The sequence below is a fragment of the Eschrichtius robustus genome, chromosome 18 (assembly GCF_028021215.1).
Source record: "Eschrichtius robustus isolate mEscRob2 chromosome 18, mEscRob2.pri, whole genome shotgun sequence".
NCBI classification, from domain to species: Eukaryota; Metazoa; Chordata; class Mammalia; order Artiodactyla; family Eschrichtiidae; genus Eschrichtius; species Eschrichtius robustus.
The window spans coordinates 68,423,529-68,446,376 of NC_090841.1; the positions used below are offsets into that span (position 1 = coordinate 68,423,529).

Sequence of the window (22,848 nt, forward strand, 5' to 3'; positions counted from 1 at the left end):
ATATAAAGCAATTTGGTTTTATTATCAAGTAATACACCAACAGTATGAGGGCACGCAACAAAGATCTGCTCTTTGACTACATACATGGCTGAGTGGATGAATGAATTCAGCACAGACCAAGTGTGGGAGCGCGGTGGATATACTTGCTTTTCTCCTGTGCTGCTCTGCCTTCATGTGATTCTGTGGTTCACAAGTTTAACAAAATATCCCATGTCTCTGTAAGCAAGATTAGGTCTTGTCAGCTTTGAAGTTATACCAACATCCCACTAAAAGAGGGTGTATGAAGCCAGTAGTTATGATAATGTTAAAAAGTACAAAGGGCTTCACTTACTCTGAACGAATCCTAGTTAATATAAATGGCTACTAGAGAATGGAAATAGTGTGTCACGTCCTAGCCAGTGGCAGAAAGCAGAGGAGTGAAATTTTAAAATTTGATTCCAAAATGTGGCAGAAAAGAGAAAAAAATAAACCTAGATAAAATCAGGACAAATGGGAACAATAAAATAAGATGATTAGAACTCATTCCAAATATATCAATAGTCTCAGTTGATATAAGAGGAACAAGCTCTCTAGTTTAAAATGCAGAGATATTAGTTTGAATAAAAGAAAACCAAATTTCACTATATTCTGTTTATAAGTGACACACATAAAATGACACAGAGAATATATAAGGACAGAGAAAGATTGCAAGTGAAAGGAGGAAAAAAGATATACCAGGTGGATGTTAACAATAAATGTATTTGAGGCCACTGCAGTCATATTTTATTCTGTTACCTGTAGCTGTAAGATTTCCAGCTCCTACACATCTTGAGGGAATAAGAACACTTTGTTAAATACTACAGTTTCAGGTGCATGATATTTCAGCTGAATATTCAGGCTTGTTTTAAATTCTGGGTTATTTTTTTCCTAGAAAATGCCAATTTCTAAGTTTATGTTCATAAAATAGAGTTACATTCCTATGATTGGCGATATTCATTTCATTTTCTTATTATAATGCTATAGATAAAGAAGAAGACACGTCGCTCAATATGAAACAGATTTCAGTAGGAAATTGCATCCTGTCTTGCTAATTGAGGGAATGACTGGCAATTTCCTTGATAAAACCCAGTTCAGATTGCCAACGTTGGGGTGAAGGGAGAATCTCCTCGGGAAATACGTAGTGTCCCCCTTAACCTTTCTCTTATCCTCCAGGACTTAGAGAAACATGGTTGGTTTTTTGCGTGGTAATACATTTCCTCATAGGGCTGCAGTAATGAGTATGAGATGTCCAAAGAGACCTCCAATCCTTCCCATGCTTCATTGCCAACCTTGGATGATCGGGTCTGATTTCATTAATCCTGTAGGAGGTGGTTTATTTCCTTATGGTCCAACCAGTGGTTAAGTTATGCTGTCTCAAGTCATTCTTTGTTCTGAGTTATGCATCAGGCATGTCTCAAAAGAAAGTCATTTAATGTGGAAAAAGTGAGTTTGAAAAAAGTGGAGAGGCTCAAAATTCGTGCTTTAAAAATATCCAGGAGCTCGAACAGTCACTCGGGTGATCCTGATATTGACTGGCCTCTTTGGCAGTCTTTGGACTGAGCATTTGTACTGGGAGAGAAAGCTTCTGTGATGACCCAGCTTCCCCTGGAGAACATGGCCATTAAACACCCTCTGTTCTTCTCTTGTAGGAGCGCTACATACTGTGAGTAAAATCCCGTAATAGTGGAAATCCTGCTCAGTGAATAAATGATCTTTCTATTCTTTTTGAAGTGGGGAAACGGGGGCATGTTTCTTTACAGTTTTTCTGGAGCTCTTAGTCCTTGTGCTGTATGAAATAAAACCAAAACACAGCTTGTGGTCCTGTCTTTGTTAGTTTGACAATGAGGGTGTTGTGAATCGGGAGATTTCAAGAGAGTTCTCTGTTGTAATATACATTTGGGGGTAGGGACTAATTTTTGAAGATTTGTCAATCTGGTGCTCGAAGAGGCATATCACAGGAAATGTTTTGTACCTTACAACTCTTTTTTCTGGCTATGATTTATTGGACCATGGTACTATAAATCATGCTTTCTGATTCCCTCTTCTCTTTCTGAAATAAGTGACTCATTCTGTAGGGCCAAGCTTGCTCCTTTTTCTTTTTATTTCTTTATCTTTGTATTATCATTTTCACTGAAAACCTTGTTTTCATCTATCCCAATCGTGTACATGTCATTTTTCCTGCTAATTCTCTCACTCTCTGGAATGTTCATTTAAAGAATATTTCTGTAAAAGTCATATCTCATCTAAGAAATGCAAGAAGTAAAAAATTTTAAATATTTGAGTCCTTAAGAAAATGCATAGATTTCAGTACATAAGCCATATTATTGCTGGGAAACATGGTATAAATTAAATTTTATCTTCTTTTGATTTTTTTCTCTTCCTGTAAAGAGTGTAATTTTCACTGGGCTTGGAGAATATGAATTTAACTTACAAGTCATGTTGTAAGCAACACTTATTTTTTGAAAGCCAAACTTCTAGAAAACTATAAGGAAAATAATCCTATTTTCTACAACCCTGCAGGTAAACAACAAACATATTTAGAAACTAGGAGAGTTTTAAAGCGAATGACAGGGTAAATCAATAACTCCTACATGGAGGAGAGAAATGATTTTCTATTCAGGATATCAAACAAAACTAACGTGATATTCATGGCTGAATGAACAGCCTTCCCATTTGCACTTGCATGAGGGGAAAGTTGAGGATTGGCAGTTGCTCATATAAATCAAGTCGGGTAAGAACCATATGAATAAGTGTTTGACATTTTCAGTTGGAAACGAGAAGCTTGTCTTCAGTTCTAAAAAGGCTTCCCCTTGTGACAATCATCTTTTTTTCCTCTTTGGATGAACCAGATTTTTAACATCAACTTCGCATAAGTTGTCCAGAGGGCAGAACTTTCAGAGGCCGCAAGGTAGCCAAGATGACAGGGGAAAACATGACCATATTTGCCCATCAAAACCAAATCTGTTGCCCGTGCATTTGCCAGCATGGTTTACTTAAGCTCTTTCCACTCACTCGTGCTGTGTTTTACAATTCTCAGATCTAAAGAAACAGGGAGAAAATGGAGACACATAAATCGGATTTTCTACTTTACATCAACTTCACAGAGGAATCTAGTTACTGATCAGATGTCTTACATGGCAATTACTTGTTAAGCAACTACTTATTCAACATTTATAGTTGACGACCTACTAAGCGTCCAACAAATTCCATGATTTGTATCCAAGAGAAGATATGTTGTTTCATAAGAACAAAACATCACTCAAAACATCTGAGTTCTACTTTTGTCTCTACCACTCATCATATGACCACTGCAAGTCACCTGACCTCCTGGCCTTTGTAAAAATGAGGAAATTTAAATAAATATTTTCTAATGCACCTTCCAGCTCAAGCATTATGTCCTCGATTAACTTAATTGAACTTGCCTTCGTACCTCTAGAGGAAGTAGGAGGAGATCAAAAGGCAAAAAGAGAACAAATAAACTGCAAAACAGTGGTCGTGACAACATGTGCTAGGATTTAAGGCAGTGCCCAGCTGAGTCATAAAAGTGATGACCTCGTCTCGGGAGACATGCATGACTCCAGGGCCTTTCAAAAAGATGAGTCAGATCTCTCTAGGGGCCGGGTATTAGAGCAGAGCTGGAGACAGCTATGTTTTGGCAATGCACCAAAAGTGGTGCAAGTCACCTTAGTTCCTTCAGTGAACTGGCTTCGGCTTAGAGGCCGAGGGGCAAGGCCACCTCTTTGTGGAGAGCAAAGAGTTTCCAGCGGGGGTCTGTTACATTTAGTGTATATTTAATCTCTCAGAACTGATTCCAGTGCGTTCAGTTAGTTAGGTCTCTGGCTTGACCCACATTTGAGGTCATGGATACGCACCCCTGGAACTTTCTGCTTTGACTCCAGTATTGCTCTTGCGGCCCCCTGGCAGTTGGCCCGATGCAGAGGCAAACTTCCCTTGAAACTTGGCTTCTACTCCTTTGGCCTTGGTCCTGGTGCCTCACTTTTATCTTCAGCCTTTTCCACTGCTGCAGAAAGACGAAGCCCAAGCAATGAGTTGGAGCAGCAATTTCTGGCTGAACTGGCTTTCCTTACAGCCATAAATTGTCAGCTCTAGAAAAAAGTAGGGAGTCAGTCCCCTGTATCACGACTAGACCCAAGCAATGCATTAGACTCGTTGAAGAGGCAAGAAGTTCCACTTGAAAATTATCCAGCCCCACTCCCACTTTAAAGAGAGAGTGGATTTTCTTGCCAAGATTGAGGGAAAGTAAGGGGACTAATCCAGGCACTTTTATATAATTATGTATCTAATCTTCTTAATAACATTTAACATTATTTGATATCATTCCAATTTTACATTGAGGAATTGAAGGTTTAAAAGGTTAAGTAAACTGTCTAAGGTCAAAAACTTAATATGTGATAGAATTGGATTAAAACCCTTGACCTCAAAATTCTATTTTTTTTCACCAGGCTATCTCTTTTTGCAAGTACATAGAATAATAATTACCTTGGTTCCTCTCAAATTCTAAAGATCAAAAAAATGATAGTAGGTGAAAGATATACCTAAGGAAGATAAAGTATAGTAACTATATAGAGGTAACTAGTTTAAAGTAGTCACTTCCAAAGCTTTGGATAACATGAAGAAAACTGGGCACTTCCTACATAAGAGTGGACTTCCATCTTTCTTGCATCACAAGAGTAACGTGATTTGGGCTTCTATATTGATCTCATAGGAAATCATGAGCCATCAACATTAATGTTTGATTCATGAATATGATCTTTTTATTAAAGATATAACATTTAAGCACTTGCTCTGTAATTAAATGTCATTTTGAAAATTCCATTTTCAGGTCAAGATTTCCCCTGAAACTCCAGTCTAATTAATGGCATTATGTCATTTGATTTTTAAAATGATCTGAGGAACTCACCTATAAGAGTGTCATACTGATAGCCCTGCAAAGTCTAACTTCACTGATCAAAAGTAAAAAGCTAGTGAATATCGCTGAAGACTGGAAGGTTCTTACACCATTGCTTCTTGCCATGGTACTAATAGATGTTTTTAGTTTGATGTCAGTTGTTTGTCAAGTAATTATAATAATATTTTTCAAAAAGCTTTGCTTTGACTCCCATTACACTGCGAGACTATATTTTTCCCCAACCTCCCTACCATCTGTCTTGATTCTGCATTGGAAAATCTCCCTGATATTCCATCCAGAAGGGCTAAGTGAAATCAGTATGGCAACCGCAGATTGCTGATGCATTCCAGTTTTTAAGTGGGATGTTGTTATGATTAACCGTGGCCCAGCTCCTTACCTCTCTATTATCCTAATGCTATCTCAGAACACTTCAGCCATTCGTCACATTCAATTAATTCTATATGCTTTCTAAAAATGCAGCATAAGGCTAAAAGAAATTTGAAGAAAAAAAAAGATCAATTATATTTAGCTTTCAGTAGGATTGGAATGATACAGTTTTCCCTTTTTGTCTATTTTGGTTAAAGACCAATCAATATATAAGAATACCATGTGTTTTAAAATAGGGGCCATGAAAATCATTAACAAGATCTATTCTTTCATGTGCCATATGCTTAGCTAGAAATTAGATAGAACACTTGAGCTTTTTTTAAAATATTACTACCCCAAATGGGAGAGAATCTTTTAAAAACTTTATAGCACCTAATTATATTAAGCAATCTGTCACTACTGATTTTTCATAATCCAGATACTAATGAATATGTGTATCTCTCTAATTATTAGAGGATAGCCCTTCATAGTGTGGCAGTTCTGAGTAATGACAAGGGCCCAATGGTGTTTGAAGTAGATTGAGATTCAGGGCCATGGAGACAGTATAATCAAAACATGGTGATGCTGGGGGTGTCACAAGAATCATTCACATATGGAAATCTCTTAGGAGCAGGGTAGATATTAGGAAGATACATTCAGGAAGCATTTAATTTTAAGTGTCAGAAATTTTAACTAATGTAAAAAACAAATTCGTTAGCTCATACAAGTGGGAAGGCTGGAGGTGAATCTCACTTCATACATGTAGGTCATTTTTCTTGATCTATCTCTCATCTTAGCTTGTCTCTCTCACCCTTATGTTTACTTCATCCTCTGCTGTTGCAAACATGTGTTCTCCATATGGCATGAAAGATGGCCATGGGTATCCCCAGATTTCCCACTTCCTTGTTCAGCAAGATTTTCTGTAGCCCTGCTTGGATCTTGTATCCTCTCTTGGTCCAATAACTATGGATGGAGAAATAAAGACGCAATGCTTGCTTGGGTCAGGACTGTGCACCCTTGTGACCTGGAGGTGCGAGGTCTTATGAAAAGGGAAATAATTGGGGCAAAAGCTTCTAATACAGTTGGAAAAGAAGACCACAAGCCAAAGCAAAAGTCCTCAATTAATACAGAGGAAAAGCTCTTGGTCCTGGCGAATTAATTAACCATGACTAATCCTATGCAGAATCGAGCAATATAGCTCATGCCGTTATATTTAGCTACTCAGAGCTGAGCTAGCTTGCAAAGGTCTCACATGCAATCCTTACATACTCTCCTTGTATGCCTTCTTTTCATAAATCTTTTGCCTGGTCTCATCCATTACAATGTACATTTTCAGGCTTCATTAAATGATTGTGTCTTGCCTATTGCTCTGCCTGGCTTATAGTAGAACCTCAAAAATGTCTGCGAAATGAATTATCATGCTTTTTTCTTCCCTTTGTAGAGAGACTGGTAGAGTCTGGCACTAGGTGCTGTGTAACAGTGTAAGTTCTTGCCGTTTTCAAATTGCCTTTATTTGAGTTGGCACTTGGTAGCCTCCCTCAAAATCCTTCTCTCTCCTACCCCCTGGCTCCCTTATTACCTTTTAGTTTAGGAAATAAATAGCCCAGACATTGAACTACTTTTAGTTCACCGGATCTTTAGAATTACCTCTCACTGCCACCTTCTCTTTCTGCCGTGTTATTCTCTCACTAAAATAGAAAATTAACAGTTGATGCCACAGTTACTTGGGGAGTTCCTGAGACTAGCATAAAATGAGTAACTGTCAGGTGTTAGTTTTTTCCCTAGTATCACTGCAAAAATGCTCTGTGATTAACACGAGTAAATTATTTCTTTATTTTGCCTTAAAATGGTGATTTTGATGGAATTCTATGCAACTGATGAAGTACCGTTGTTGAAGATGATAAGAAGTCAAGATTTTTCTTTTACATTTTAAGTGAAAAAAGCACAATATATATAATCTGTCTTGTTTTTTATATATATTTAAATATGTAATTATAATTATACATATAGGCAAATATATGTATAAATGCATGTGTATATTAAGTTTCCAATACGCCACTAGCTTTAATTTGTTAATATTCTCACATTTAGTTTATAGTTTTGGGTCAATATTATATGATCATTGTAGAATGAGCATGAAACTTCCCAGCTTTTTCTAAGCCTTGGAATAGTTTAAATAAGACCAGTATTCTTTATTGCCATTATTTTCTTTTATGGTATTCATTTGTAAAATAATCTGGGTTGGTACTTTAAATTAGGGATAGAAATTTAACTAAATTTTAATTTCCTCTATGGTCATTTGTCCAATGAAGAATTTTAAATCTTTTTGAGTCAATTTTGGTAATTTATATTTTCATTAAAAATTGCTCCTCTCATGTATATTTTCAAAAGTAGTTGCATACGTTTGTACTTAGTACTCTCACGTAACTTTTAAAATCATCTTTGTGTCTGCAGAAATGCCCCTTTTCTAATGTTATCTTTATTTCCCGCTTTATCAGATTGGTCAAAACTTTGTGTATTGCACACTTATATTTACTAAGCTCTATTGTCTCTTAGTTTTTTAGTTAATTAATTTCTACTTTTATCTTTTATAAGTTTACCTCTATGCTCTCTTCAGCTTTATTTTGCTGCATTTTACTTATCATTTAATTCAGAATATCCCTAGGTATCATAATCCAGAGTTAATAACTAAATGGATTTATCAATTACCCTACTCCATTGGCATAAGAACAAATCAAACTTAAAATTCTTGGCTCTCAGTCTACTCTTCTATAATTAAATGGAAGAAGATATTATTTTGTGTAAAGGGTTCTTAATAACTGCAGAAATCTCCCACAAGTGTTTTGCCCATAATAACTAGAAGACAATAATCAGATGTTCCAAATTCCCTCAATTACGTATTTAAATTACCCTGATACCATTGAAGAGACTTGTACCAGTTACCAGGCATTGCAAGGCAGGCAGTCAGTAAAAAAGAAATAACACAGTGATAGTTACATGGCCCAACTAAAACTACCATCTTTTGAAATTGCTTCTATACATGCTGCCTAGTTCTGTATCAGCCCTGGGGAAAATCAGGGATTATAAGAGATGCAATATTCTACAGCTACAGCCTATACAGGAATGGCACCATGACCCTGGGTGCAGTCCTAGACCTCCCCTCCCTCACTGGGAAGCCATATCCCATCTTCAACAAGCCCGTCTGTCTTTGACAGTGAAGTGAAGATAAAGGTACATGCCACATACCTCCTTCCTATAACTCTTTCATTATATCAACAGGAGTGTTATTGTTAATGAGATAATGCTTTCAAAATGCTTTGTATGCCTTAGACAAAAAAAAGAAAAAAAGAAGAAGAAGAAGAAGAAGCTATTTTTAAAAGAAGAATTGCTCTGCTGGCCTTGAACTCAAATCTGAGTCTGACCCGTGTGCCTTCTGTTGAGAGAAAGCGATTAACCATGAAGACATTCAAGAGAGACTGGAAACTTTGCCCAACAGGCAGGAGATCAGCCATGACATAGCCTACTGTGAAATATCATTAGCTTCCTTTAAAATTCTGTCAACCTAAGTTGAAATGTAGGTGAAGGTTTTAAAATATAAAAAAGAAACATGTCAATAGCATTTTAGTTCCAAAGTGAAAAGAGCTTACTTTTTTGTTTACAAAAAATTGCAGGTTCATTGAAACATCTTTTCAAACAATATAGAAAAATGTAAAATTAAAATTGCCTATTATCTACCACCTGGAGAGAATCATAATCTGGCCCATAACTTTTTCAGATATCTGTCTATGTATATTTGTATTAAGGGAATCATACAACTGTTTTTTTTCCCCCTCATAATATGTTATGAATATTATCTCAGATTTATAAATAATATTTAAAATAAAATGTATGTGGATATACCTACTGTCGTGCGTTGAATGATGCCCCTCCCCACAAGATATACCCATTGGAACCTATGACTATGACTTTATTTGGAAATAAGGTCTTTGCAGATGTAATTAAGTTAAAGATGTTGAGATGAGGTCATCCTAGCCTACCTGGGTGGGCCATAAATCCAATTTTGTCATTATACCAGGAAGGCAGAGGGAAATGAAAAAGACACAGAGAGAGGGCTGGATGAGATAGAGGTGGAGATTGGAGTGATGTAGCCCAGGAGAGCTGACAAGGAACCCCTGGAAGCTGAAGAGGAAAGGGACAGAACCTGCCCCAGGGTCCCTAGAAGGAGCACAGACCCAGCACCATCTTGATTTGGGGCTCTGACCACCAGAGCTGTGAGAGAATAAATTTCTGTTGTTTTAAGCCAACAAGTTTGTGGTAATTTGTTATATCAGCCCTAGAAAATGAATATACCTGTGTACACATGGAAATTGATACATTTGGATACATGTTTAAGTGGAGCCTGGATTTCCAACAGTTCAAAAAGAGTAAGGATATAACTAATCATAGCTAATGCAATGATTTCTCTTGAATATGGTGTTTAAAAAAAAGGAAAGCTGATTTCCAGGACAGAGATATATATTGTATAATTGTATATTGTGTGTGTGTATATATATATATATATAGAGAGAGAGAGTATACTGTAAGTCCCCTCTTAAAAAAATGTGATGTATATACATAATACATATAATATGTACATATATTGCATATATACACACATAATCTAAGATATATATATTGAATTATATATAATTATTTAGATTATAATCATTTGCATAACTTGCAAATAGAATTTTTTTTTTGACTGCGCCCAGCGGCTTGCGGGATCTTAGTTCCCCGACCAGGGAGTGAAACCAGGCCCCGACAGTGGAAGCGCTGAGTCCTAACCACTGGACGGCCAGGGAATTCATGCAAAGAGAAAAATTTTAAAGCAAATAATTTAAAAGCAAAGACTCATTAACTGACCACCACATTTAAGAACAGGATTATTACTAATACAGATGAAGCTCTTTATGTGATCTTCTTGCTCCCTCATGCCCCTGAATAGCCTACAGATGTAACTACTCTGACTTTAAAAAAAATAACTTCTTGTTTTTTAAAGTTTTAAAGCCAGGTTTCCCTAAATACTATACTGCTTTTCTGTTGAGTTTATGTAATGGTATCACAGTCAGTGTAGTCATTTCAGAGAGGCTTTCATCACTCAATGAACGTTTCTACAATTGATCCATGTGCTACATTCATTGTTTGTGCATCTGTTTTTCTACTGATGGATACTGGAGCTGTTTGCAGCATTTGCTAGTATTTGCCATTAAGTAACATGCCTGTGCATGTATCATTGTGTACTGGACTTGCACATTCTCAGGATGTGCACAAGTTTAGGTGTAGAAAATGATGCCAAATTGTTTTTCTGACGTGTTGACACCACTTAACACTCCTGCCAGTGGTGTAGGAATGTTTTCTGTTGCTCCACGTACTTTCCAAAACTTGGTAGTGTAACTCTTTTGTTTTGCCAATCTAGTAAATGCAAAATGGGATCTTATGATCTTATTTTGCATTTTTTTGATTGATAATTGGTTGAGCATGTTAAAATAAGTTTTTAGACCATTTGTGTTTCCCACTGTGTGAGATATTTATTCATGTCTTTTGCTCATTTTTCTACTGAATCATGTCTTTTCATATTGATATTTAAGATTTCTATACGTATTCTAGATATCCTGTCAGTTACCTATGTTGTAAATATCTTCTCCCAGTTTGTGCCTTGTCTTTCACCATCTTTATAATATCTCTTGATGATGAAAGCTTAATGTAATGGAATTCAATGCATCTATTAATTTTTAAATTTTTGTTTGTGTCCTTTTAAAACTGTTTCTAACCTCCAGGAATATAAAGATGTTTTCTTATATTTTCTTCAAAAAGCTGCAAAATTTTGCCTTTTATAGTTAAAACATTTGGCATTGAGTTTTGTGAATGGTGTGAGAGGTAGTGTTCAAATTTGATTTCTTTCTCATGTCACTCACCAGTTGTCCCAGGGCACATTCTTGAAGAAGCATTTGTTTTCCGAGAGATTTGTGTTGCCATCTCTGTCATAAATCTGTTGTGTCTATTCAGTTTTATTGGTTTTTTTCCCCTAATCTATCCCTGTAATTATCCTACAGTGTTTTAATTGCCAGAGCCTTAAATTGATCTTGTAGGGCAAGTCTTCACAACCTATTTATCTTTTTCAATAGCCTTTGCCATTTTGCTTTTTAATATACATGTTACAATCACCTGGGCAAATTTCTTAAAAACAAACAAACAGAAAACAACCCTGATGGGATTTGGCTCTTTAGATAAATTTGGAGAGGAATGTACCTTTTATGATAGTAAGCCTTCCTTCCCCTGAACATGCTAAATCTCTTTATTTAGTTATGACTTCTTTAATGTCTTTCAGTAAAGCTGTAAAATTATGTCCATAATGGTCTTATAAACCTTTTGTTAGATTTTTTAGATACTTTATATTTCTGTTGCTATTTTAAATGATATCTTTAAAAAAATCTACATTTTTTTAATTGTTATTGACGGTATAGCGATTGTGTATTCATCTTATTTCTAGCCAGATTGCTAAACTCTCTTATTAATTTAATAATTAATTTGGATTTTCTGTGTATATAATTATATCATCTGTGAAAAATGACATTTTTGTTTTTTCCATTCTAGTTCTTATATTTTAAAATTTAGTTTTCCTGTGTTAATATGCAAGCAAGGACCCGTAATACAACTTGCATAGAAGCAGATAGTGGACATACTTCTCTTGCTCTTGATTTTAAAGTGATTGCTTCTAACATTTTACTGTAAAGGATGTTTTGGATCTAGGTTGTTGGAACTACTCTTTATTGGGTTCAAGAAGTTCTTTTTTATTTCTAGCTTACTCATGATATTTATTAGGAGTAAAGCAATTTTATCATAAATTTTTCTTCATGTACTGAGAGGATATATGACTTTTTTTTCTCCTTTTACCTATTAATGTGGTGAATTGTCTGCAGAGACTTCTACTGTCAAACCCCTTTGTAATTTGGGGAATTTTTAAATGATAAATGGTATTAAATACTGTCAATTCTTTTCTTCACCTGAGATAATATAATTTTTCTCTTTCTTTAGTGAATATTGTGAATTATATTGATTCGTTTTCATATGCTAAACAAATCTTCCATTCCCTGACAAACCATATGTGTCCATGATGTATTATCTTTTTTTATATGTATTATAGAGTCACTATCACTTATATTTGGAATCTAAAACTAAAACAAAGCAAAAAACAATGACAGCAGCAAAAAACCAAGCTCATAGAAAGAGAGATCAGATTTGTGGTTACCAGAGAGAGGCAAAGGATGGGGGCAGGGGAGTTGGGGAATTGGAGGAAGGTGGTCAAAAGGCACAGACTTCCAGTTATAAGATAAATAAGTACTAGGGATGTAATGTATGACACAATGATTATAGTTAACACTGCTGTATGATATATAGGAAAGCTGTTAAGATAGTAAATGCTAAGATTTCTCATCACAAGGAAGAAAAATTTTGTTTCTTTTTCTTGTTTTTTTCTTTTTTGTTGCATCTATATGAGTTGCTGGTTGCTAAATAAACTTATCGTGGTAATCATTTCACAATATATGTAAGTTAAACTGTTATGCTATACACCTTAAACTTATACAGTAATGTATATCAGTTATATCTCAATTAAACTGGAAAAAATAAGGTGTGTGTATACATGAGATTAAAGTAACATTGCTTGAATTGAAATATGTAGATATTTAAATATATACCATCAAATCAGAGTAGAAGAGTTACTTATAAATGTTCTAACTATTGAGAGTTGTTAGGACACAAATTCTAAACCTTTTACCTTGCATTTACTTAGCAATAGAAGGTGATGTTTACAGTTGTGTTGATCTCTCTCTCAAGCTGGTTCTGTATAGACTCCAACTGGAACCTTATTTTCTCTCTTCAGGTTGTTCTTGTCGCCCTGTGAATAAAATTAACAAAGAATTATTCATTGGCTCAACGGCCTTCTTCAAGACTGCTTCTTTTTGGGAGAATAAGATATTTTTATTTGAAGTCCAACCTGTTCTTTAACCACTCAAGTCACTGATTGTAAATAATTAGCACTTACTAAATATATCTTGTGTGAACTGAACATTTTACAAGGCTTGGCAAAGCTGAGAGGTTTTGCATCTTTCCTATGTTCCCTCATTCCTTCCACTGTCCTTTCTTCTCTTTTACTTATCCCCTCCACCTCTTTCTTTTCCATTAGACTGCCTTCTCTCCATTTCAGTCCTTTAAGTTTTAGAAAAAATACAATAAACTTAAAAAACAACAACAACACACAAAAAAACGAGATACAGGAATAGATGTTCTGTCCTAATACGGCCCTTGTCCAAGTGGTGATTTAGTTCCTTTCGAGAGAAATGATTTGCAAATGTGAGATGATGTAGCACATTGCCCATTTAGATTCTTTGGAAGTAAAGTGTAAGTGAGGAAACAGGGTGTGGGTAAACAGCATTGGGGGGGGGGGGAAGTGGCTTACTAAAAAGTTTTCTAAGCCAGTTAATTTTACCAAGGTTATTTTAAAATTTGACATAAGTATATACCTAAAATGAAGTAACATGACCTAAAAGTTAAGAGACCCAGACTGGCAGGGTTCAAACTCTGGCTCCACCTTTAGGAGCTGCATGGCTTGGACAAGATTTTTAACCTCCTTTTGCATCATTTTTCTCCTCTATAAATTGGAGGTAATAGTGGTAACTTGATTAAATGAGGTAATATTTGTAAAGTGCTTAGAATAATGTTGGACATATAGCAAGCACTATATAGTTTCCTCAGTAGATAAAATAAAAAATAAATAAATGGGAAAAAATTGGACAAGAGGGTTACAAGCGTTATTGCATTGATATGCTTTTTTGAAGACAATTATTCTTGGATAACCTTGAAGTTAGAAAATAAGCTGATTTCCAAAGGAAAATGTGGTGTTCAGGAAAAGAGTAGAAATGAAAGAAATTACAATGACCGGCAGTTATACCTACAGAATCACAACCATTTGTACTTTAATTAAAAATAGTTCATAGTGTAAGAACAATGTTCACTCACATCCACTTCTTTAGATTCTAGGGACTTCCTCACGTGGTTTTGCTCCATCCTTAAATATTTTAAAGCCTTTTCTATTGAGTACATGAACAACACTAATTTTAGCCCCAATTGTTATATTTTGAAAGAAGCTAAAAAAAGTGTTAAGCCTGACTGTTTTCAAAGAAGGCTTCTATAACAAGAAACTAGGACTGTGGTTTGAAAGTGATTGGTCTTATTAACTGGAGAGAGAAGTATGGCCTGATGGAAAAGGAACAAGTGATGATTATATCTTACACTTTCATCTTAGGCTTCCCAAGGTACCTGAAACCAAGTCTCATTATCAGTTCTTTAAATAGGTGAAGCAAGTGAGATAGCCAGTTAAGTGTGCTTCCCAAGGTCACACTCCAACTTGCTAACATAGCGATAAAAATCCAATATACTTGATTAGTGTCCGCTGCCTCCTCACCCTCTCGGCATCGATTTTGTGCATGATAAGGAGAGGAGATGGGCAGGATGATCTTCTCCGTCTTTCCAACCCTGCCATCTTGCTCAGTGGCTCCCCTCTTATTAATCATTGATTGCACCTCTGCAAGCTTTCCTTCACACCATTTCTGTTCAGGCAGGATTCTTGCTAGTTAAGAAGTCAGAGGGACAAGTGTGTGCCCTGCCTGCTCTCTTGTGCCACTTTCACTCTTTCTCATCCTCTCAGCTCCGGAGGAAGGTTGTAAGTCCTCACAAGTGTTTTGGTTTTCGTAGGTCTTTGTTTTATGAATCACATCCGCCTGGAATGCCTGTCATGTTTGTGGTTGATTTCAGAAAGCTTTGGGGATTTCATTAATTGTGAGTGACTTTTGTCTTTTTAATTCTTTCGAGTTTTAACCCATCGGCCATGTCTTTAAACCTAGTTGTAGAGAAGGACATAGGAATAGCCAGTATAGGGTCGCCCAATGGGGTGGCCACTAGCCGTGAGAGCCTATTGAAATTGAAGCCGGAATTCAAACTAAACAAAATTAAAAATTCAGTCCCTGAGTTGCACTAGCCTTACTTCAGCACTACATGTTATCTCTCGCAGCTTCAGCCTCAGCCTACGCATCTCTAGAGTGGAGAGATTGGATTCGATGACGGTAAGATCCCTCCGGCACTAGCGTTCTGTGATTTTTCCAGGGACTTTTCTTGAGTTTGGCAGTACTGCCTTGGATTCTGTGAGCAGAGGCTCTCCCTCCCAATCTCTCTCTCTCTCTCTCTCTCCATTTTGCAAAATGCACCTCTCTTACATTCACCTTGTGTGTTGGAACCAAGTGCTTGACAAAGAATATGGTAATGTATTCAACAAAAGCTTTGTGTACTAAATATAGCCTCAGAGTTTTAAAGAGCTTTTTTTTCTTTTATGAGTGTTGGCAGCTGTTTTAATATGAAACAGGTCTCAGAAAGAGATGAGGACACATTCTATTTTGAGATAAAAGCTTCATCTGAGATGTAGGAATGACACTGTAATAAATGCTATTACAGTTAATGAAATCAGGGTAGCAGCTGATATTATTTGATTGTACAAGGCAAATTCTTCCAAATTTCCATGTATACATTCTGAGCATAAACAGGCAGTAGAGCCTGTTGTCAATCAGTCAGAACCACAACTTGGTCCCTGTTCCATTCTTCTTTGTCACCCTGAGATAGTAAAGAAAAAAAGCAAGAAAAATAGAGGGTTAAAATAGTAGAGACTAGAATTTCCCTTTTTTTCCTCAGTACTTCCAATGAAAGGGCAACATTTAATTATCCAGTGAGAAACATTTATGAACCTCAGTTTATAAACTAAAGCAAATGATTAAAAAAATCATATAAGGCAAAATTTCTGTTTACATCCCTTGGAAAAGTAACTGTGACAATATGGTGTTAATCATCATAAAAGTGGGAATTTTAAAACCTTGAATGCGGCCAATTTCCTATGTGCTGATTATATGTGCTAATTGTCTTTTGCTTGTTATTTCAACCCCTTAACTAGGAAGATTCTTAGCATATGTCTATTTTTCCCACTCCTTCCCTCAGGCAGAAGTTCCCTTGGGAGGGAGATGCCTGAGAAAATCATTAAGTAGAAGTTTTATGAGCCTAGGTGGGATAGCATTTGGAGATGACGGATTACATGCTTGCAGCTCACTGTCTGAGGGACTTGGAGACTCTCTAGCATCTTTAAAGGGAATCCTTTCACTTGCAACCCAGCAAAAGAACTGCAGTTTTCTCTAAGGATAAACTTCCTTTGGGGTGTCACAGAGAAATATTTCTGAGTAACCTTGCATCAGCTTCAGTCTGTTTATTTTCTGATGAAAACAATCCCCCCTTTGTCACCAAAATATAGTTTATAGCTATAAGACCATCCCCAGCTAGGATGTTTGCCCTTCAACAAGATTATTTGAGACTTCTTCTGGTTCATACAAGAAATTACATAGCACTAACTTTGTCCTGTCAGAACCCTACTAATCTGAAAGGGCTAACATTCTTAACAAATTCACTCCGGGGATAGCTTGCTTTAAAAAAAAATTATTGTTATGAATAACATACATTTATTCATGTATTTATTTTTATTTAGTGTCGTAAGAACACTTAACATGAGATCTACCCTCTTAGCAAATTAAATGTACAGCACAATGTTGTTAACCTAGGCATAATGTCGCACAACGGATCTCTTGCTTTTGAATTGAGCCAGTCTCTGAGTGGAGCGTCTCAAGTATTTGTAACTTTAGTGTATTTTTGTGCAGAGTATAATTATTACCCTACATTTCTTCAGCAATCTATCCATCAAACTCTTTGAGCTACTTTCCTATGTTGTAGTTAATAAATAACCATTAATTATGAAACTTGCAGTGAGGCCATCAGGCCTGGAATCCTCAGACCCACATCAAAATCCTCTCCATGGCCTTTTTGTTTCACATCTACTGCAGGACAATGGTAGTTATATAGCAAGTATTTTAACAAATATTTTCAATAACTTATTCAACAAACATTTACCAAATACCTCCTATATGTGATGCACTGTGATTAACACACATGCGTATATGCATACACTAACACACATGCACCCCACGGTAAGGTTTAAGAAAATGAAGGTCAGATATGTCTCAATCTGTGTGTGATATTGAGAAATTATGACTTTTGGGGGAAATGCGGGAGGGAATACAAAAACATTAAAAATGTTGCCTATTTGTTTAACCTGTTACACATCTTGTACATTGCTTCCGTGTTTGTCTGAGAACCTCTTGAATTGCAACCCTGAAATAAAGCTGGGTGTATGCACGTGGTGGCAGATAGGATTTTGACAAAATTTCTGCTTGTGGGAGGTCTGGGTGGTATTTGGTGATAAATAGTGCCTAAAGCCATGTGAAATGGATCAGGATGAAGAAATTAGTCTGGGAATTGAGGAACGCAAGCTGAGGCATGAAGCCAGCCAGTTTCATATATTGCCCAAATCTCAATCAGCCTAGAAATTAATTATTAAGTGGTCAAAAAATTGGACATGCCCTGAATTAAAAGTGAAAAAAATAAAAAGCATCAACACAACTTTATCAAATGAGATACCCATCACCCTGGCCTGATTAAGGACCAGGAATGCCTTGAGTCCTTGGAAGGAGCTAATATGAAAATCAGGTAAATTCCTTGTTCTTCTGCCCCCATTGGAAGCCATGGTATTTTTGCTTTCTTGTTTTAGCTAAGAAGAACGAGGCCAGGGACTGGAAAGGAAAACATCCTGGAGGTCATCCTATACCTTGTTTTCTTTTTTCGCTTCTCATTCAGGCAGGCACAGTAGAGCCTTAGAGACTCACAGTCTTTCTGAGGGCCTGGGAAGAAGAATGCTTTCATTATTTTTCCAGTCACTAGCGGCAGCTTTCTCCTCTCTTTGTTTACCTCGCTTATGCTTGGAAGGTAGGTCACACTGGCTCAGCATACAGACACCACTCTTAACTGCCTTTGAGGCAATAGATTAAGGGGAAGGGGGAATGAACACTGTCTATGAAAGAGAGAGATGCTTAGCGTCACTCCCTCAGCTAGTTGACCATGTAGCAAAGTAATTGCCAACAGTGATTCGGGGCCTGCCTTCTGCAAGCAGAACATTTGAGTACATACATACGCAAGACTTTCTTAGCAAATGATCCCGAATTCCGACTATGTCAGTTTTGCATTCTTATCTAGCTTTTCCTTCATTTCTCCTCAGACACAGTTGTTCAAGGGGCTAGAATTTTAACATAAATACTCAAACTCCATTTCTTCTATTCTGACTGAAGCATGTTTAAACTCAGAATAAAATGGATTATTTCCTGCTACGTAAGCCACAATACAGGTGGGGGAAAAAAGATTTTTAATACGACTTTTTTGGATTCCCATAAACATGCCCTTCATAAAAAGCAACATCCACACTCTTCAGTGAATGTACAAGCAATGCCATGGATCCTATGAGCCATTTATATAAAATCTAAAATGCCAGCAATCACATTATTTAGTCTCTAATATCTGCTTGCTTATACCCACTTTATTCACAGCACAGGAAGATTCTAGACCAATGCTTCAGAAACTCTAGTGAGCAAACACATCACCTGCAGAGCTTGTAAACACAGATTCCTGGGCTCTGCTCCAGAAATGTAGTAGGTCGGCCATGGGAGGGGCCTGAGAATTTTCAGCTTGAACAATTTCTGAGGTGATACTGATACTGCTGGCCCATGAGCTACCTGGGGGAGCACTGCTCCTGGCCAAAGGGCCCACATGGAGAACCCCTTACTGTTAGGTACCTAAGACAACACACACAAACACACACACAATCTGCTTTTATTTAAGGCAGGGGATTTGGTAGGTTCATTTCAGGATAGAGTGGTAACACATCTTCTTTACATTTCAGCTACCTTCAAGGAAATAGCAGAAAGAGTTAGAAGGCCATTAGGAGAGACCGTTGAGCACATCCCTGACTTTAAAACCCCAAACAGAGGAGAAGCCATGAATGCAGACATCCATTCTGTGTTTCCTAGGAACACAGCATTACTGACACGTTGCTTTAGAAGGGCCATTTAAAACCTCTAGTCAATTGGTAATTATTAATATTTATTACCACTCTGATGAAACCCCCAGCATATATTTACTTTCTAAAGGTTTGTAATAAAAGCACTTATACTGATAAACAATTAGTCATTTGGGGGACTTTTTCCCTGTTTAATTTGTTTCTCACCCCTATATACCCCCATGTAGATTAGATAGATAGTTTTGAATGAATATGTATATATATATAGAATATATGTATTTTATATATAGTTTCAAATGTATATAATATGTATTATATATACGTATGTGTATATATATGTGTGTGTGTATATAATATATATATATATATATATATATATATTCTACTTTTACTAGCTGAGTTATGAGGAAGAAATAAATTACTATCCCTATTCTACCCCTTTCTTATTTGGAGCTACACAATTATATCATTAAGTTAATTATACCAGTGATTAAAAAGGATCAAGTTATTTGGGAACAGTTATTCAGAATGAATTGCTCCTTAATGCATGTACACATGGATTGGTTTGATGGGAGGCAGGAAGAACGGGAAGGCTGTAGGTCAGTGCAATATTTCTGGCTGCATTCTGCTGTCAGAGGCTTTCATTTCTGCCCTTGAAAGGTTCAGAAGTCCTGGATAAACCGCATTATACCAGTCCTTATCTTTCTTATGGGTATTAGGGACAGATATTCTCATTAACTCTCAGCTTGTGAATTATGGGCCAGCCATTTACTGTACAGAATAATAAATTACCCAGAACTATGTGTGTGCACAGCTATTGGCTCTAAATATTGGCTTCCTTGCCCAATGCAGTTCAGTTATTTATAGACACCAGACTGGAGCTCCCGTGGATGAACTGAATTGAAAATGGATGCTGGTTGTGATTTTTACCATTTAGCACTTCTCCAATAATTTCTCTTGAGTGTAACTTTAATGCAGACATGTTCTCATTTTTTAAATGACCAGAAACTTAGGCAAATATAAGTGAGACCTAACACTTTCATGTTTTACGTACATGCCTGCCTTAAAGAACCAAGTGATTCTTAATTGAATATTATATATCACGTGAATAGTGGTTTTGTAAGGCAAAAGTTTGCTTGCCGCAATATATAGAAAACCGTGATGCAAAACAAAGCATACTTGAGTTTCTTGGTGGGGATGAAATAGAAGGAGATGTTGAGGAAAAAAATAGTAGATTTTATGGCACTGTGAGTACTCAATAGATTGGTATTAAATTATGGATTGATTAATTATTGGGTAGTAATTGTCAGAAGTCGATAGAAAAGTTTGCAACAGTACTCACTTTTATCAAGCTTGAATTGGGATCTGAGGTCTGTTTGGGGTGTTTAGGGCACCCTATCAAAAGTAGTCTTGATGAGGTTACACATGTTTCAACAGTTATTGTCTCTGAAAGGAGGGTAGTGCTGTAGTAGGTAATTAATCCATTGGCAGAATGACTCTTGCTGGATCAGCAAATTTGATGATATATCGAAAGCAAGTCATCTTTTGAAATAATTCAGGAAATCTCAATAAGCATTCTAATGATGTAATGACTCAACTATTCATAGAACTATAACATAAGCAGATCGCAAATGGCTGAGGGGTTACAAGAGGAGAAACCTAATCATTCCAGCCCCCGGTTGAGAGAGCATATATACATTTCAGGAAGGTTGCAGTAAACAAATGTTCATTGTTTCCTCTATCAAGGTGCCAAGCCTTCCAAGATTTTGGCAGCTATGTCCTGTTACACAGCAGGCGTTCCGTTCGCTCCCAGGCAGTTGGAGAAGATCTTGGCACGCCTGCTTTTGATACTCATAATCACATCCTGACGGAAAAAATCTTCTGCTGATCAGGCATCAACTTGAAGCAAGACTACCAAGAGCTACTAAATATATATAGTGTTTTGCAAGGAGACCGTCTTCCCCTGGCTTCTAGTTCTAACAAGCACGAGCAATGGATAGTGACAGTGAAATACTAGCTATGAAATATTACAAATCTAGATGGTATAATCGTGACCGAGTTTACACTTCTTATTCTTTCTTTACTGTTTTTGTGTTCTGCTTTCGTATTTGGCGAAGTCTGTTTTTTTTTTTTTTATTCCACGGTGTTCCAGCTTTGCTAAGGGATAACGAGGGAAGGTATTTGGGTTCATGCATAGGCCAGCGTTTATATGGACAATAGCACACATCTGGCGGCCAAGATGTTGGCGCGGCCTATATTGACCAAGGTGGGCGAGACCCAAGGGGGACGTGAAACTCAACAAGGCCGTCAGAATTGGTGCTACTGAGACTACCAGTTGCTGGTTCCCTGCCAATCCCCAATTTACCTTCCAGAGGTAAAGGGTTTACCTTATTTTAATAGAGTTTGTGATATGCCTAATTTCAGTGCATACCAGGAACATGGACGGTAGATTGCAGCACTATTCTATACTCTTAAGCGCATCCAGTTAAAGAAAAACAAAGAGAGCAGTGTTATGTTGGACAGAGCAAGAAAATGGACGCCAGAACAAAAAAGCCATCTGGTTGTTGGGCCATGGTCATCAAATGTCATCAAATACTCATCAAATACTCAGAATATTGTAATATAAATATGTTTATAATAAACATTATATAGGGAGAAATATTAGAGTTAAATATTTCTTGTCCTAAGAGCACAGGTATGAGGAAATAAAACAATATTTATTAAGCATCTTCACTGAGTCAGGCATAGCATCAGGAGCACCAGGTTATACAGGTCAAGTTATGTAGGTATATCAGTGTTTGTAAGTGGGTGCAGAATGAACATTCAATAAGAAGAGCATCCCTTCCAAGTTATTGTAATGTTGGCTAAAGCATGGTCCTTCCCCCTCATGTAGACGATAGTCTTGAATGTCATCTTTGGAATTTGTCCTATAGGAATGGAAGAAGTTTGGAATTTGTTCTATGAGAATTCCTCATAGATTCCTCCTATTGGAATTTGTTCTATGGGAATGGGATGTTATTGGAACTTTCTGAGGTAGCCAACAACTACATCAGAGCTGCACGTTGGAAAGATCATTATGACTATAGTGTTAAAAATGCATCTGAGTTTGGAGGTCATTTGGGGGAAAAACAGTGGATTGAGGGTTTGGACATTTTGAGTATGGAGGAGCTAACAGAACATCCATGTGTGCATGGATGTGATAGTTGTTGAAAATACAGGATGCAAAAAGAGAGTAGATGAAAATACGACGTTGTGGAGTGGGCCACACACCGTGCAAGAGTAAACATGGGGTCAGATCAATGAACACAGAGAGATAACTCATGGCTCTGTGACTTTTGGACTTGCCCCAAGATCAAGCCGGTATATTTGCTTTATTAAAACTTCTGATCTTACTTACACTGCTTTTTGCAGGGGAATTTGAATCCTTCTTGTCTGGCTCGCCAAGATTGTGATTCAAGTTGAGGGTCTGGAAAGAAGCCAAGATGAATCATAAAGTGCAGACCTCAGTGACCTTTTGTTCAAT

At 36.8% G+C, this 22,848-nt stretch overlaps 1 protein-coding gene and 1 long non-coding RNA gene across 2 annotated transcripts in view; both read left to right on the forward strand.

Moving 5' to 3' along the window:
• HS6ST3 (heparan sulfate 6-O-sulfotransferase 3) overlaps positions 1-22,848 on the forward strand; it is a 663,851-nt gene that overhangs the window by 577,274 nt on the left and 63,729 nt on the right. The window lies entirely within an intron of this gene.
• Positions 1,463-3,505, forward strand: LOC137752039 (uncharacterized). Its single transcript, XR_011071030.1, has 2 exons — positions 1,463-1,681; positions 3,056-3,505. It is a non-coding gene; the product is annotated as an uncharacterized lncRNA (long non-coding RNA).